We start from the raw sequence: 5875 nt of genomic DNA, 5'->3' as shown, positions 1-5875 counted from the left end.
TAGCAATTTTTCTTTTGTGTTCTTTCGAGAAGAAGAAACGCCATATATATATATAAAATTGTGGGAATACTTGAGGTTTACGCCGGCCGGAGTGGCCGCGCGTTTTGGGCGCTACAGTCTGGAACCGAGCGACCGCTACGGTCGCGGGTTCGAATCCTGCCTCGGGCATGGATGTGTGTGAAGTCCTTAGGTTAGTTAGGTTTAATTAGTTCTAAGTTCTAGGCGACTGATGACCTCAGAAGTTAAGTCGCATAGTGCTCAGAACCATTTGAACCATTTGAGGTTTACAGTTTACGTGAATTACTGCTCTTGCAACTCATCTTGCAGGTGTTTGTAGACTGTGAGAAAGTTTTAGTTACTGTAGGGCGACGCGTCTGTGACACGCTGCCACTGTGGTCTGTTATGCGGGTAACGAAGTGAGAGCACGGCGCTGGCTGAGGGGGCGCGTTGTAGTTGTAGGGCGCGCGTCGCTGCCGGCTGCGGCTGGCTGGCTGGTCCGCGCACATTGTGACGTCGCACGGCGCGCTGTTTACACTGCGGGCCGGACCCGAGCGGAGCGCAGGCGGCAGGCGGCGGCGGCGGCGGCGGCCTCATCGCGCGGCCCCAGCTGCGCCGTATTAACCCCGCGGGCTGCAGGCCGGGCCGCGCTAGCCGGGCCGCCACGGCTCCGCACTTGCTGCGGCGCGGCGCAGGGCGAGCGCAAACACGCCACGGGCGGCCCGCAAAACAGCAGAGCAGCGCGCCACGGATTACCGCCACTCGCGCCGCCGCTGTGTGCACGCGCCCCCGCCTGCCTGCTCTCGGGGCACGTGTCGCCAGCAACGAAAAATGGAGCCGAAGGCGTGTGGTTAGAGTACTCGAATTCCTCAAAGCTGCTTTCATCACGTCTATGAATTACCTCACTGAACTGCTTCTGGCATTGTTTACGCGTGCTTTCAACAGTAACTTTTGCCAGAGAACAAACTTTAAAAAGAAAAGCTAAACACTATAATTATTGCTCTACATTTAACTGCCGACAACATCTTGCACAGTGAGAGGTATACGGGTTTCCACATCTACATCTACATGATGCTCTACGCGGCATGTGGCCGAAGGTAGGGGAGACCAGGTCAAAACGATCCCTTTAAGCCGGCCGGTCTGGCCGAGCGGTTCTAGGCGCTTCAGTCTAGAACGGCGCGACTGCTACGGTCGCAGGTTCGAATCCTGCCTCAGGCATGGATGTGTGTGATGTCCTTAGGTTAGTTAGGTTTAAGTAGTTCTAAGTTCTAGGGGACTGATGACCTCAGATGTTAAGTCCCATAGTGCTCAGAGCCATTTGAACCATTTTTTCGATCGCTTTAAGGAGTCCGTCCATTTACTCTGGGCAATATTCAAAATATTTAATAAATCCATTGGCTATATGTCTTGCACATATTTTGCTTGTTATGTGACTTACTTATAAACTTTTGAATCTTAAATGAAGTTTAGAATAAATGCACAGATAGTTTTAACGTAAAGGATCATTTTGCCCCTGTTCTTTGGAGTAAAATGATCCCCTGGCTTATAATTTGCAGTTTACTGCCATTCTTTATAATTTTGTTCCTTTTTAGTAAATTAAATGCATCTGTTATTCAACTTTTACTGTGCAATGTATTTAGATAACATATTATTTTACGCAACTGTAATTAGTTAAGGGGAAATGAAATTTTGATTCACTGTCACAAAGTTAAAAAATAATATATTCAATGCTATCATTTAAAATGCAAATTGAACAAAAAGAATACGAAGCTGTTTACATATTCAATTTCCTTTTACTTGCTAGAAACCGAGCGAGGTGGCGCAGTGGTTAGCACACTGGACTCGCATTCGGGAGGACGACGATTCAATCCCGCGTCCGGCCATCCTGATTTAGGTTTTCCGTGATTTCCCTAAATTGCTCCAGGCAAATGCTGGGATGGTTCCTTTGAAAGGGCACGGCCGACTTCCTTCGCCATCCTTCCCTAATCCGATGAGACCGATGACCTCGCTGTTTGGTCTCTTCCCCCAAACAACCCAACCCAACTTGCTAGAACATTTCTGTTTCTACAAAACACACAAATGAAGTCATTATCGTCATCGTCAACTCCAGCACATTTCTCATGAGCCCAGTTTTTACAGCCCTGACACATAATCCAACCTTCACCACTTAACCAACATAGAAAAGTTTCTTTGCAGTAAATACACTCTGGGATACCACCGTCATTGACATCCTCAGCGTTGTCACTCCCACAACTCTCTAGCATGCGTGACTGTCCCGTCATCTTAGACGTTTCTTTTCCTCTCTGCAAAGAGCCATCAGATGTTTTTACATGAACTTGTTTACGTTTAGGTCTTTGTAGCCATATCTTTTCCTGTAAATCATCCTTTTTTCTTTTTTCCTCCACTAAGGCATTTCTGTATGGACTGCTAGTCAGTATCGTTGCGCCACCCCTGTGCCTCTTCCTAACACACCTTGGACCTTTCATTTTGGGAACTGGAATGATTTAGGCTGGCGATGTTGAACCAAATGATGTTTTTCCTACATAAAGATGCACCCACTCCACTTGGTCCTGGTTGGGAAATATCTAAACCCGGGAGGTCAGATTCAACAAAAAGTTGTGATTGCTGAGTAATTTTCGTGTGTTGTAGGCTCTGCAGGCCTACATTCCTGATTGATAGAAGACTGTGATGTGGTGTGAATTCTTCAGTTAAGACTTTAACTACTTTCAGTTTCCATTTGCGGCGGCGCGGTTCTTTCCGTCCCTTTACGACGAACCTGCACCTACCTGTGAACATTGTCTCAGCAGATCATCAGTAGGAAAGCCGAGTGAAACCTAATGAACTTCGACGTAAACCAAGCTGCAGTTGAAGACACTAATCTACGTTTCGGGAGAAAGTTTTCACACAAATGAAAAGTTAGAAATTTTGTCCTCAATTAATATATTCTGAAACTTAGGTGAACAAGTATCACTGCCAAGTCCGTGCTAGTCTGAACACAGTCACTTACAATCCCTTTCACTCACATTAGTAAGTTTATGGTGTTGCATTTCCCGAAAACGTAATAGCTACAAAAACACTGATTATTTTTGATTGAGAATGCTCGCCTAATATTAAGTCTGTCGGTACCAAATGCAGTCACAGTTTTTTAGCCACCGACCTGCTCAATACGCCACGCGGAATATATGTCTTTTCTCGTCACAAAATTCACTTAAAAATTCGGAAATTTCTACACGCCCATCGGAATAATTATGCCGTCACTTTACCACACTTTTGATGTATGAAACACTGTTAGATTAGGCTACTTATCGTATCCATCGGAACTACTACTACACACGTCCGAACTGTTTCATGGCTAGGCTCCGACTCCTCTTTAGAATACTCTAAGTGTTCTCTACCAGCAGAGAAAGGCGAGGGAAGAATATTGCTTTACCATTGGTCAGTTTACTCAACAGCCAATAGCAAAACAACATTCTCCCGCCTCAAACCGCGCTTTTTATCAATAACCAATTGCAAAATAGTAAACCTAACGACTGCACTTTTCACCGACATAATTATCTAATATGCTGAAGTTTTGCTTATGCATAAAGTTATTTACTATTGTTATTTATACCTGAATTAACTTTACCTTTACCATAAACTTACTTTACAAATCTATTCTACAAAAATCCCGTTTGTCCATATCCTTACTTCTTCGAAATGTTCCCACACTAAATCCTACTACAAACTCGTTAAGCAATTATCTTCATATTAACCTTAAACCACACTGACGCATCATTCATACTACTAAAACACATTTATAACATTTTACAAACACAAAAAGACATAATAACACTTTATGAAAATACTAGAACAGTTTATAAAAAACATTCAAACTCTCCCTACAAATGGCTCTGAACACTATGCGACTTAACTTCTGAGGTCATCAGTCGCCTAGAACTTAGAACTACTTAAACCTAACTAACCTAAGGACATCACACACATCCATGCCCGAGGCACGATTCGAACCTGCCACCGTAGCGGTCGCTCGGCTCCAGACTGTAGCGCCTACGACCGCACGGCCACTCCGGCCGGCCCCACACACATACACAAACACGTAATCGCAAAACCTTACACAACACAGAACAACACAACACACACACACACACACACACACACACACACACACACACACAGTAAGCACATACAAGACAAAACAATGCCATACCACACTCACACACACAAAACAAAATGGCTAATACTCCCCTAAAATAACAAAATTGTCCACAGACTAGGCGACATATTGAAGAAACATGGACTTCAAATAGGATATAGGTCAGACAACACAACACAGAAAAAAATTCAAAACAAAGGGACACCCACAGACAAATTGAACAGATCAGGAATATATGAACTCACATGCCATACCTGCCGACCAGTAAACCTAGGATGAACATGCAGGAATTTTAAAACAAGATACTCAGAACACCTCAACGCTCTAAAAAGTAACAGCAACTGTAACGCATTTACTGATCACCTAATAGCCCATGGGCAGCGGCCTAACCACAGTGGATACACCGGTTCCCATGAGATCACCAAAGTTAAGCGCCGTCGGGCGTGGCCGGCACTTGGATGGGTGACCATCCAGGCCGCCATGTGCTGTTGCCATTTTTTGGAGTGCACTCAGCCTCGTGATGCCAATTGAGGAGCTACTCGCCCGAATAGTAGCGGCTCCGGTCAAAGAAAACCATCATAACGACCGGGAGAGCGGTGTGCTGACCACACGCCCCTCCTATCCGCATCCTCAACTGAGGATGACACGGCGGTCAGATGGGCCACTTGTGGCCTGCAGACGGAGTGCTAACAGCCCATAAACACTATCCACCTACAACAGCGACATCTTTAAAAATACTGAAGTCCAGCCACAGCCTGTACCACAAACTAACAGTAGAAGAGAACTTTCACTCAGAGAAGGCAAACAAGTTTTAGATGAATAGACTACACACTGTAAATACACATTATTTAACACATTAAGGAACTACAGGAAAGCCAACACAAACAGTTAAAGGAGCTTACACACACACACATACACACACACACGCACACACACACAAACTAAGAGAGAGAGAGAGAGAGAGAGAGAAAGAGAGAAAAAAGTTCGAGTAAACAAAATTCAAATTCCGCACCAAGATCACTAGGGAACTAATGGGCGCCGACGGTGTTGGGACACACAACAACATCCTGTACACCAGTTTCGTTAAGTGAAGAGGCGCTTATAAAACCGAAATTAGACACAGTAGATCTAATATTTGTGCTCCATGTCCTCAGAACACGGCAGAAGAAGGTTCAGTCACAACATAACGTGAGAAGTAACAACATATATGCACAAAACATTTTGTCACACCAAAATCACATGTCAAAAATCAAGGGATGGGTTAACATGCTGATAAAATTCACATTTACAGCGTCTGGTTGCAGATGAGAAGTTATCGGTGCAGGACACCATATGAAAGATCCTGAAAACCATGTAATGTAAAATCAAGGTAAGAACAGAAACGAAGAAAAACTGTCTTTAGGCCTCATTTTTCATAGATCAGATATGACCAAGAAATATGTTCATTTCAGACAGTTGTTCAGTAAACAAAACCCACTGATGATGGCACAGAGGTGCCGGAACAGTGTTTTCCATAAAAGTCGGAACCTATAGCCAATATAGTGAGAATAAATTTATATCTTCTCTCAGCATTAACATCTTTGCTCGACAGTACGAAATAACGGATTTCATTAAAAAGTAAAATTGGTTGTTGTTAACTTATATAAAATAATTTTACCATTAAAACCAGGTCAGAAGAGGCTATTACTGTTATCATTACAGCAATTTAGCTATCTAGATGGTAGCATC

General features: G+C 43.9%; 1 pseudogene; it reads left to right on the top strand.

Moving 5' to 3' along the window:
• Window positions 1–4523: 4523 nt before the first annotated feature.
• LOC124554584 lies at window positions 4524–4641 on the top strand (annotated as a pseudogene).
• The last annotated feature ends 1234 nt before the right edge of the window (window positions 4642–5875 follow it).

The sequence above is a fragment of the Schistocerca americana genome, chromosome 1, assembly GCF_021461395.2.
Source record: "Schistocerca americana isolate TAMUIC-IGC-003095 chromosome 1, iqSchAmer2.1, whole genome shotgun sequence".
Taxonomy (NCBI): domain Eukaryota; kingdom Metazoa; phylum Arthropoda; class Insecta; order Orthoptera; family Acrididae; genus Schistocerca; species Schistocerca americana.
This window is presented reverse-complemented; position numbering and strand designations above follow the sequence as displayed.